Source organism: Culex pipiens, chromosome 1, assembly GCF_016801865.2.
Source record: "Culex pipiens pallens isolate TS chromosome 1, TS_CPP_V2, whole genome shotgun sequence".
NCBI classification, from domain to species: Eukaryota; Metazoa; Arthropoda; class Insecta; order Diptera; family Culicidae; genus Culex; species Culex pipiens.
In genome coordinates this window covers 69,270,046-69,283,232 of record NC_068937.1, presented here as the reverse complement: position 1 = coordinate 69,283,232, position 13,187 = coordinate 69,270,046, and the positions used below count along the sequence as shown (strand labels likewise).

Sequence of the window (13,187 nt, the reverse complement as noted above, 5' to 3'; positions counted from 1 at the left end):
AGGTAGCTTCAGCGAACCACGATGAACATTCTGGGTTACGTTGGATTGTTATGGGTCCTCCAGGAACTTCCGGGAGTTATGACCTGATGATCTACCTGATCTACCGGGCTCTATATGGGTGCATTAACCATCAGTATATTTTTAGGTAGCTTCATTGAACCACGATGGATAACTTTCGCCATGTTGGATTGTTATGGGTCCTCTAGGAACTCTCGGAAGTTATGAACTGATGATCTACCTGAGCAACAGGGGTCTATATACAGCAATTCCCCACGAAAACAGCATGGAAAAAAACAAAAGTGCTCGGATCGGGCTCAAAATTTCTCTGGGGGTTCCCTGGCCGAAATAATTAGACCCGTATTTTTTTGTTTGCCCATTAGGGTGACCTACGCCGTGTTAGGGTGGTCTGAAAAATGGCCATTTTCGTCGATTTTCGCAAAAACCACTTTTTTCGAAAAATCATAACTCCTCGCCATTTTAACCGATTTCAATTGTCTTATACGCAAATGAAAGGTGATAAGTTGGCCTTTCAAAGAAAAATAATAAGAAGTTTCAAAAATCGAGCCTAACATATGAAAAGGGCGTATGAAACTTTAAAATGTCGTTTTGACAGTGTCTGGACCAAAGAGCCTATGTCTGGAAATATTTTTATCGGATTCTCCGGACATTTTTACATAACATACTAAAAAATGGAAGGAGTTCATTAACAGGATTCCGAGATATGATTTTTTGAAAATAAAATCCGTGTTTTTTGACGCGCCGCGCGCAAAAACCGGAGAATGACGAAATTGGCAAAAATCAACTTTTTTTTCACTAAAACTGCGATAACTTTAAAATTTCAGCGATGACCTACAGATGTCTGGGTACCAACATTTTCGTAATTAAAAGACGCAACTTGGTGCGTGGTGGTGTTTTTTGGAGTCCGGTTTTATATCAGGACGGATTATCCGGAGAAAACTAAAAAAAGGATTTTGCGGTTCCGAATGCAGATCGGATGATGAAAAATTATGTGATCCACTCAACCGCTTCCGGCAGACCGTGGAGTGGAAATGAATGTAATGTTCGTCAAAATGTTTTATGTGAAGCTGAAGCAGAAGACTTATCATGTGTTATTTGTTTTTATGCGTAATTTACAAATTTTCAAAGGAAATAAATATGTTTTTAAGGGGGTGGATCTTGTTGTTGAAGAGTGTGATTAAATTCGAAATTGTATCGAATTTGATTAGCCATATTTTTACATCTCGATCGTAGAAAACTATTAAATATAAAATAAATGGAGGTTAAGGATACAACATGAAATAAACAAAGAAAACAGTTGTGTTATTTCTTTTCCTTAGCTTGTCTAAAGGACTTTTATTTTTGTTTTTCGTCATTCATTTTTCGCTTAAATCAAGACAATAAGCAAAATAGCAACTTCCTTTCTTCTAAAATCCCCCCTTTCCACTGCATTGCAATCATTCACTCCAGGAAAAGAATAACAGGAAGCAAACAAGAGTTTGGTTTCTGGCGTACGGTCTTTCTTAAACATTTTTCAGCAACCCAAACTCCCAACCAGAATTGCCATTACGTTTTCCGTTTCATAGGAGTGCCGAGAATTTTACCAACACAAATAAATATATTTAAAACATTTTTTATTTCACGTGTTTAACATCCAGGACAACTAAAGGACATTTCAACACTCTAAAATGAATTGATGGAACTAGGGATTCGGATTCCTAGAATAACTTGGCCAGTTTTCTCCGGACCCCGAAAAAACACCACCGTTGCAAATGAAAACAGAAATTTTTTGACAAAGACTTTTACGTTTTTCCCCCAGCAACCCCCAGTGTGCTGCGATTTGTTTGGCGGATTTTATAAATCATGCATGTCAAACGGCGGTATTTAAAAGTCATTGTTTATGTTTTTGACATTAGTTTACATAAAGAATTGCTGTATAATGAAAATTCACATTACATACATTTTGACATGTCTAAACCGGAACTACGAAAAAATCTGTACAATAGAAATAATATCTAGTATGTAAGAAAATTGTAAGTAGTCTACATAAGCCTCAATTGTCATCGATGACAACCAGAGCCAGCCGCACCTTCACACACACACACGCATGCGAAAAACGGCGAACGCGAACAAACCCTGCGACCCGACGGAAAGGCATCGCAAATCGGACTGACTCAATAAGGGGAAGGCAGAGTCTCGGCCCGAAACTTCAAACACGAACAAAAGCAGCGAACCGAAGATTGGCAATGACGTTTTGGAATTTTGACAGTTTGGAACGCATGAATTACCCCATTATCGGTTTCCTGCATGGGTGATGTGGAAATTGTTGCACATGGCTGAAGTTTGGAATTTTGCAACTTATTTTGATTTATGCTAAATTTCAAAATTTAAACACGTATCTAAAACGAATCGATGTGAAAACTAAAGATACACTAAAGGCACGATGAATCGAATCGCGATAAAAGCGGTTTAAATTGAAAAATAATAATAAAACAAATTCTGTTCTAGAATTTAACGAAATTTTGTCTGTTTTGTAAGACTTAATGTTATTGCACAAAGTTATAGATTTTTTTTTACAAAAATGTAAATTTTTCGGATCGTCCACAAACAATCTCATGTTTGTAAACAAACGACGCCATATTGCCAATGTTGTTCGGTAGCTCATATCACGCCATCGCCGGGGCCCTGGGGGAAGGCGTCGCTATTTTTAGACCACATTTTCCACTTTTTCTCATCGAAACCGACAACCAGAGCCAGCCGCACCTTCACACACACACACGCACGCGATAAAAACGAAAAACACACCGACGACGAACGCGAAAAAACCCTGAGACCCGACGAAAAGGCATCGCAAATCGGACTCATTTTGGTCCCTGTTATTTGCCCAAGTAATACCAAAATTTTGTATTCCCGTGTTATTTACCCCTGCTCGGGATGAAATAAGAAACAATGTGTAGAAAATCAAAAATCTAACATGTTGCTGACTTAAATAAAAAATAAAGCAAAATCCTGGCGTTTTTGAAGTTTAAATTTTATATGTATCATAAAAGCAAAGGAAAATCATTTCTAAAATTTATTAACAATGTGTTAATTTATTCAGCTTTATTTAAAAAAAAACTCAAACGAAAGCTATGACAGGCACAGATATTTTTTACCCATATTTACACTCTGAATTTATGTGCGCCCGCCGTGGAGTTCAAACTGATGTTAGCCCAAGCCACGGGATTGAAACTCGTCTGAAAAACCTGTATCATTTTCTCAATCAAAACGGTGGCGCCGCGTGGTGGTAGCTGCCCTGTTTATTACACTGTGAAATTATCCATGGCTAATCCAAGGAACCAAAAGGTGACAACAGAAATGTCCGCCCAAAAGGGGTGCTGCAAAAAACTTTTTATTTTTAAAAAATTTCCTAACAAATCAGCAACGAATTACAAGTTTGATAGTCGAACTACACTTAAAAGTTGGTTTTATTATTTGTTTTTGCAAAACCGCATATTTTTTTACAAAAGTGCCAAAAATATTCGTAACTACCTTTTGCCTCTTGGCACGGGTATGAATCTTCAAGCAATTTCAATATGGCGACTTGTATCAGAAGAAAGTGAGCCATTTTCGCTAGTTCTCACTGTTCTGTGTTCTGCGTGCAAGTCCGCAAATATTGACCACACACATACTAACACATATCGTCACCAAGAGCACGGGATTGAAACTCGTCTGAAAAACCTGTATCATTTTCTCAATCAAAACGGTGGCGCCGCGTGGTGGTAGCTGCCCTGTTTATTACACTGTGAAATTATCCATGGCTAATCCAAGGAACCAATAGGTGACAACAGAAATGTCCGCCCAAAAGGGGTGCTGCAAAAAACTTTTTATTTTTAAAAAAATTCCTAACAAATCAGCAACGAATTACAAGTTTGATAGTCGAACTACACTTAAAAGTTGGTTTTGTTATTTGTTTTTGCAAAACCGCATATTTTTTTACAAAAGTGCCAAAAATATTCGTAACTACCTTTTGCCTCTTGGTGACGATATGTGTTAGTATGTGTGTGGTCGATATTTGCGGACTTGCACGCAGAACACAGAACAGTGAGAACTAGCGAAAATGGCTCACTTTCTTCTGATACAAGTCGCCATATTGAAATTGCTTGAAGATTCATACCCGTGCCCAAGCCCAGTGTCACGTCCGATTGATCCACCAGACGGGACTTGAAGGTAAACATAAACCGATTTTAATATTGAATGCAGACGTGACGAAAAGTATATTCAGTATGTTTGTAATTTATACCTAATAACACCCATAATGGATGTACAAAAATGCCCAGAATATGGGACTTTTTCTCAAAACCTCGCTGAGAATCCGATAACATGCAACATGTATGAAAAACAATACATGAATCATGCATTTTGAAACTATTAAAAAATCATGGGAAATATTACTAAATACGTTATACACATTCAAAATGATTCAATGATTTAGTACAGCTTCACTATCAATATGGAATACTAGGGTGTAATATGGTTGTATGGAAAAATATAAAATTGTCCAAATCTAATGAGCACAGCAACTTTTTAGTTCCTTTTGGGGTCCTAAACAACTCACCAAAGTTTGGGAACGATTGGTTTAGTCCTCACTTTGCGCAAAGCGTTTCAATTTTATATGGGAATTTGTATGGGGAAAACCATTTTTTTTAGATTTTGATATTTATAAATTTCACGCATCACGCTGTACTTAAACCGGATTCATATTCCAATACTCTGAAAGATGCTCTACAACTTTCCCGAAGAGAGTATGGTGCTAACTTGCTCCTATAAAAAGATACAGCGTGTTCAAAACTCGTCTAAAACGTGTTTTTTGCTCGAAAATCACGTTTTAGACGAGTTTTGAGGACGCTGTATCTTCTTTCAGGAGCAAGTTAGCACCATACTCTCTTCGGGAAAGTTGTAGAGCACCTTCCAGAGCATCCGAATATGAATCCGGTTTTAGTTCTGCGTGAAACTTGGATTTTTAAAATATTAAAATTCAAAAAAAAATATTTTTCCCATACAAATTTATATGGAAAACTGAATCGCTTTGCGCAAAGTGAGGACTAAATCAATCGTTCCCAAACTTTGGGGAGTTATTAAGGACCCCGAAAGGAACTGAAAAAATGCTTTGCTAGAAAATCGACACCCTAATGGAATACATAATCAATAACGTCTTTCAATTTAGAGTTTTATCTTTCAAGAGAGGACAACTCCAGTGTTAGTTATAGTGACAACCGTTTTAGTCCTATTTGATAAATTTAAAAACATTTCTTCAGGCAGTCCACAGACATAACGCCAAAATACATACAGAGTTATCTACGTACGCATGTATTGCGTGTACGTACACGAAGGGTTTTTAGGTTAAAATTTGTACCCGCCGGCAAAAACAAATGGTAAGTAAGTGTGCGTGAGATCAGGCTTAGATAACTCTATTGCTTTATCTCTGGATACCAAAAAGTGCCCACTTTCACATTTACACGGAGAGGAGGTTTGTCGCAAAACTTACTAAAAACTGGTTAAAATTTCTAAAATAATTAGTTGATTTGTTGACTTGGAATTTTTTAGTAAGAAATTCAAAAAAAATGTTAACCAGTGTTTTGGTAACTTCAATTAATTGTTTATAAAAATTACTAGTTTTTTAAGTTGGCGTAACTCCTACTCACCGTTAACAATCCACCCAAACATCTCTATTACCGATGCGTGGACAATGTCATAGATTCGTGCATGGTACACAGCAAATCCGACCCGGAATGTTCACCTATTCGCTGCTCTACCAGGCCATCGATCATCCAGACTTAGAGGATCCTTTTTCGCGATGACCCAGAGTCCTACGGCGCAAGAACCGCTCTCCCCACGAAGGGGCATTTCCGCAGAAGCCGCTTCTCGACCAGCTTCCAGCTGTCCCCAGAAACAAACAAACAGCTGCAGCAGTAGCCGGTGCGGCACAAGATGACCACCCCAAAGGTCGAACAGCAGAAAAATCGGCTCCAGTAAATAGCGGTGTGCTTTCTTATGGGTCATTCCACCTGAGCGGTGTGCTTTCTTATGGGTCATTCCACCTGAAGTGTGCAAGAAAAAAATGCAAATTTGAAAATTACCATCTCCGATTCTGCTCAAATTTGGCAGAGCTGTTGAAACTATCAAAACATGTAAAAATCCCGAATTTCATCCAAATCGGACCACCCCCTCCATTTTTGTACCCTCCCAAAAAATCGACTTTTTGGCGATTTTTGAGCGAAACCCCTATCTTCAAACGACGATAACTCAGGAACCACAAATCTTAGAGAGTCGGTCTTATACTCAATTTTGAAGGAAATTGGACGTAGAATCCATTTCTGTGATCAAAATTTGGATTAACATATATTTTCTACCTGTATAGCGCAATTGAAAACTTTGAATGGCCGTATCTCAAAACAGCCCCATTTATTTTTTTAAATTTGACCTCACCATCGTATTCCCCGTCCAATTTTACATAAGAATTACTTATCGACAGAAAGGAATATGTTTCGTTCCAGAGATATCGAATTTTAAAGTTTTAGGTATTTGAGATTACCCAAATTAGCTACACTCGCCGCATATGCTAGAAGCACCCGGGCGCGCTGATCAATAACTGCTACATGGTTATTTATTGAAATAAGATTTCATCCCAATTAATCATTAGCAAATCAGGCGAAAATTGTAGGAAACTGCTGTATTTATCTTAAGGAAGCACAGCAACGAAGGAAGTTGTTGTCTTCTTATTCCAAAATTGTCAAACTTACGGACCCAATCCTGCAACAACGGAAATGTAAAATTAGTCAAACTTTGTTGTTATTTACTTTGTAGACAGTACTTTAGGGGATGAATAAAAAAATATTTCGGTACTACCCGTAGTTTTGAAGATACTAAAATATCTGTAACAAGAATCTGGGTGCAAAAGCTCTGGTTGATGTGTACCGTTAAATTTAAAAAAATAGTATACGGTGAATTTATGTGCTAGCCCACAGGACAGAGCAAGAACGACACGCAATACAGGGTAGAATGGAATTCCTGCTGAGCTAGCAGGAAATTGAAATTGATCTTGTAAGTAACACTTAAGAAAAAGTGTACGATACATTATCGTGTTGAAAATTATGAAATAACATGAATAAAACTCTCGTTAAGCATGATTAAGCAAGAGGATTTCTGGAAAGTATAAAACTGAAAAATGTAAGAAAATCACAAAGATTAATCGGATTTATTATCTGATTAAGATCAAATTAAGTGGTGTTGATTTCGACACCGCCCGAACAATTATCTTTTTTTTTGTCAATCATTTCGAAATCTTGGAAGACGATACAGCTGCTGTCCACATGTATCAGAAGTATATGGTTTCGTTTTTGAAACTAAATGTACCAGAATCGAAAAAAAAATCATCAATTATTCAGATGAAACTGGCTCACAAAATAAAAATCGGTATAATATGATCATGCTCAATCTTTCAAACCGTAAGGAAGATTTTGGGGTTTATTGCTGAATGGCACTATTTTGCTACCGCACATGGCAAAAGCTCTAGAACCCATGAGATTTTTTTCATCTACTGCATCCAGCTCTACATTTGTTCTTGAAATAATTAATTAATAAAAAAAAGATTGTTCAAGGTATTGATTATCTCAAAATCGTAACACCAGGTAGTAATTATTGTTCAGCACGACTGCGGCGAGTGTAGCTAATTTAGGTAATTTAAAATACTCAAAACTTTAAAATTCGATATCTCTGGAACGAAACATATTCCTTTCTGTCGATAAGTGATTCTTATGTAAAATTGGACGGGGAATACGATGGTGAGGTCAAATTTAAAAAAATAAATGGGGCTGTTTTGAGATACGGCCATTTAATGTATTCAATTGCGCAATACAGGGAGAAAATATATGTAAATCCAAAGATCACGGAAATGGATTCTACGTCAAATTTCCTTCAAAATTGAGTCTAAGACCGACTCTCTATGATTTGTGGTTCCTGAGTTATCGTCGTATGAAAATAGGGGTTTCGCTCAAAAATCGCAAAAAAGTCGATTTTTTGGGAGGGTACAAAAATGGAGGGGGTGGTCCGATTTGGATGAAATTCGGGATTTTTGCATGTTTTGATAGTCTCAACAGCTCTGCAAAATTTGAGCAGAATTGGAGATGGTAATTTTCAAATGCTGTTCCGCTTCAGATGGAATGACCCTTATACTAACTGACATTTTGGTAGTTGCGAGAAAATCGATTTTTAAACTTTGAATTACTGTTTATGGAAAACTATTCGACAAACAATTGTTCTAACAATTTTAAAGTATGCACCTGCCACTACTTAAAGACATTGTGAAATATTAAAACTTTTGAAATGCTAGAAAAATTAAAAAAAAAATTTGGCAGAGAAAATACGAAAAAAAAAATCATGCTTGCAATTGGCACAAGTGTGTTTTGGGAGGTAATTTGTATGAGTTAGCACAAACGTGCACAGGGCTTTGTTACAAAAGCGTGCAAAGTCATTTTATTGTTAAAATAGTTCAAATTAGTTGTTTCAATGTTATTTTTTCACGAATATATTAATTCGAGCTTAAGAAAAACATTTTATATCAAAACTTTTTTCAAACACTTATTTTAGTTTGAATTATCTTTTTGGAAAAAAGAGCATTTAAATCAAAATTTTTGTATGAAAAACTTGGTGGAATTATATTTTTTATGAATATAATTGTAAAAAACATCTATAATACATCAACTATGACGAATACTAGGTTGATGTACTATTATAAACATAAGAAAATGATGTTTTAAAAACTTTTAGCTAGTTTATTATGTTTCAATCATGTCATACGACCTTTCAAAACGAATGGTATCCAAGGCACAAACCATTATTTAGATTTATGGTGAATTGCAGTTGGAACAAGTGTGTCTCATGCAATAAAAACGATGAATGTATTGAATAGAACAAATGTGCCCCAAACAAATTAAATACGTAATATTTTTAAGAATGGACGACCCATACAGTTGTGCCAAGTGTGCACTGCACATCAACTATGGAAGATGTTGTTACGTAGTTTTTTGCATGGACGACCCCTGCAGTTGAGCTAAGAGTTGCACAACGACTTGAAGAATGTTTCAAACTGGACTTTTGGGTTGGGCTAAGTGGGAAATGGGTTGGGGAAAATTGTTGTTACGTCGTTTTTTTTTGCCTGGACGACCCCTACTGTTGAGCTAGGAGTGCACAACGATTTAAAGAATGTTTCAAATTGGACTTTTGGGTTGGGCTAAGTGGGAAATGGGTTGGGAACGACTAGAGAGCCTGGGTCTTATTATAGAACGGACATCTCAAACCAAAAGTACCAATCGAAGCACGAGAACTGTCAAACGGAGGTACCAATCGAGCAAAATCCTTTGTCTTATGCTCGTTTGGTACCTCCGTTTGACAGTTCTCGTGCTTCGATTGGTACTTTTGGTTTGAGATGTCCGTTCTCTAATAAGATCCAGGCTCTCTAGGAACGACGTAACAACATTTTTCCCCAACCCATTACCCACTTAGCCCAACCCAAAAGTCCAATTTAATATTCTTCAAGTCGTTGTGCACTCTAAGCTCAACTGTAGAGGTCGTCAAGGCAAAAAAAACGACGTTACAACTATTTTCCTCAACCCATTTCCCGCTTAGCCCAACCCAAAAGTCCAGTTTGAAACATTCTTCAAGTCATTGAGCACTTCTAGCTCAACTGTAGGGGTCGTCCAGGCAAAAAAAAAAAACGACGTAACAACAATTTTCCCCAACCCATTGCCCACTTAGCCCAACCCATGATGATGATAAATAAGAGAGCACATCCCCCATGGGTTAATGATGCCATCTTTTAGCTAATTAAATTCCCTACAAAACGCTTCTAACAGATCTGATAAATTCGTTTCCCACGCGGAGATATCGCCCTGCAACCATTTGTACTAACTGACATTTTTGAACGCATCCCCAATCACGAGAAATTCTAGCAGAGTTTGTTTTGCTAGAATCCTGCTAGAATAATTCTAGCAGGCCTGTCAGAATTTTGTCGGAATTTTCTGACAGAGCGAAATCTGACAGAAATCTGTAAGAATTTAGTTAGAAGACTCTGACAGAGCAAAACCAGCGAAAATGACGTCATTTTTGCTGAACCGCTTCGCAATTTCCGACCACCATCTTGAAAGCGAACGTGTTCGCACAAGTTTTGATTGGTCTTCCAATCGAAGAAGATGCTGTTCCTGTATAGTTCCGGTGCCGTTCCTTCATCCACCCGTGCTGTGGTAAGAATTTTATTTATATATTATTTTTTCTTGAAATTATGTCTTATTGCCTTCCTCACAGAAACAGGAACCGTGTGACGTCGGAGAACATCCGGATCTAGTAGGAAAACGACGACGATGTCTGCACGGTGGCCAAGAACATCGAAATTCGGTGCCGACGGCGAGGAAAAAAGGGCCGGATTCTTCGGACAGAAGAAATGACGCAAGCTGCCTACTCCGCTGCAAGATGAATCGGACCACAGGAATCCCACCCGGAAGAGAAATCAATGCACTGCAGTCGTGAAATGTTTGTATTTTGTTATGCAGTGCATAATTTTATTTATAGAAAAGTGTAAATACTATGTATCTTAAAATAAAGCTGCCTGAAAAATTGTTTTATATAGCTAGAATAGAAATATCTAGCAATTAAAAATTGCACCACTTTTTATTGATAACAATCGACCTTTAAAGTTCTAATAAAATTCTAGCAGGATTCTAGCAGAAAATTTTGCCGTCTCATTCTAGCAAAATTCTTACAGAATTCTAGCAGGTTGGCCTGTCAGAATTGTTCTAGCTAAATTCTAGCAGGATTCTAACATAACCAGTTGATTTCGCCGGCTCCTGCTAGAACCGGTTATTGCATTTGAGCTAAAATTCTTTGAGAATTGTTGCAAAGTTCTGGCAGGACAATAACACAGTTCTAGTAAGAATATTTTCGCTCTGCTAGAATTCTGTAAGAATTCTGTGAGAACGCCGTGACTGGGCAGCAGTACCTGCACATAACGATCACTTGCACTCAACAAAAACAATCCACACAACATTTCAACGATCAGCTTCGTACAGGACCTAACGCTCCGTGACGTCTTTCTGCTTATTTTGTGCCTCGATTTCAACGATCAGCTTCGTACAGGACCTAACGCTCCGTGACGTCTTTCTGCTTATTTTGTGCAGGCCCGTGATACTGACGTAGCTTGCTGAAGCCGCCACCAAATGTATAGTGTATAGCGGGATTAACATTTCAGAGGGTCACAAATCAAAATATAATAAATCGTATTTAATTTGTTTGGAAAAAAAATCCTGTAGCTGCTCAGAATGATTCTTTTATGTCTAGCATCAGGTCTCAGGCAAAGCTTCCCAGCAGGTGTCTTTTTAAAATCCTCTGAAATGTTTTCCGCAAATTCTAATTTGGCCAATTAACTTACAGATCATCATAATGTTAATTCAAATCTACAATTTGAGGCGGTTAAACCAATATGTGAGCTAAACCATGATGTTGGGAAACCTTGAGAGCGTGTCCACGAACAGGGCATAGCCCATTGTTAGGGACGTCGTGGAGCTCACCAATCTTCCTGAAATTCAGGGGTAGTTTGAACTTATATAACTAACATCTGGGCTAAATATGAGCACTCTAGCTCAATGGAAAGTGGAACAAATCTGGACACAACATTTTAACTTTGAAATAACTAAAAAAAATTTAAAAAAATCTGCGACTAAGGCAAATTTCAATTGAGCTTCAAAATTCTTAAACAGGGCTTGAAAAATGCTACAAAATGAAGGGTGAAGCATCCAAATTGTTCAAATCTAACGGAAGTTATAAGCATTTTAGTGAAAAATTAGCATTTTTCGACATTTCGACCTGGAGCTCATTGGCGACATGTAGGAATCATCATCTATTTATGCCTACTCTTTAAAAAATAAAGGCAAAATAAGAATCTGCTCTTGTCGGTTGACATTTCGTATCGTTGGGTATGAATTAAATTTCCAATAAATGTGAATCGGCGATATTTTTAAATTTTAGTTTAGTAAAGAGTATAAATGAATAAATATTAACATTTTAATACATGTTATTCTGAAATTGGCTCAGGAACTCGAATTTGATAAATCCATCTCCAAAAATGGGATATCGGAGCAAAAATTTCCTCCTGAAACAATTCATTGTAACATTAAGTTCAAAGCTAGATAATACACAGAAAAAAAAATCATGGTAATATTACATCTGGGAAGGGGGGAAGAGTAACTTTACCATTTTTCTGGTGTAATGTCACTTTTTCAGTCTAAATTGAGGTAAAATTACATCATAAAAGAGGTAATATTCAACCTTCCAAAATTACAGCTTTCAAATTTACATTATTTTTTCTGTGTACTCAAATCAACATGCACTGGCCCAACCATGGTTATTGCTTCCATATTGTGGATTTAAGTTGAGGCACGCACCGATGTATTTTACTAAAAACTAACCGTACAAACTTGATTTGAATAAATTACGTTGTCAATTTTACGATGTCCAGTAGTGCATAGTAATTTTAACCCTCCAATACAGAAAAGATTATCATGATTTAGTATTCACTACCATGCAGTTACGAAGAAGGGACCATCCATAAACCACGTGGACACTTTTTTGGGAATCTCGACCCCCCCCCCCCCTTCGTGGACAATTGTCCATACAAAAAAATCTTTTTTGTATGGAGCGTGGACAATCGCCATACCCCCCCCCCCCCCCTAAAGTGTCCACGTGGTTTATGAATGGTCCCGAAGCATGGTACATTTTACCACATTTGCGTTTTTTGAGTCAAACAAACGAACTTCTATGGTACCCCGTGGTTTGAATGTGTTGGTAAATTTTCGACCAGAAAGCCTTCTATGAACAGCTGTTTTTAGACATAAAAGTTCAAATTTAGAAACTAATTTTGTTGTTTTGTGCCTATTCTAACTGAAACCAATTAAAAATATCCAAATATTGTGCAAAACATTGCTAAATTCACTTCCCAATTCACCCCGCGTGTCCCGATTTACCACGGATAATGGTACACATTTAAGTTCATTTTAACCAAGATTTTAACTAACAAAACAAAAATAAAGGAAAAAACTATTTTCGTCCTTTCGATTTTGCGCCCTTTTTGTCATGTTACTCCCCATAATTTTGACACTAGA

At 37.2% G+C, this 13,187-nt stretch overlaps 1 long non-coding RNA gene across 1 annotated transcript; it reads left to right on the top strand.

Annotated features, from left to right (window-relative positions):
* Positions 1 to 9,651: 9,651 nt before the first annotated feature.
* LOC120424745 (uncharacterized) lies at positions 9,652 to 10,504 on the top strand. Its single transcript, XR_005606419.2, has 2 exons — positions 9,652 to 10,277; positions 10,339 to 10,504. It is a non-coding gene; the product is annotated as an uncharacterized LOC120424745 (long non-coding RNA).
* The last annotated feature ends 2,683 nt before the right edge of the window (positions 10,505 to 13,187 follow it).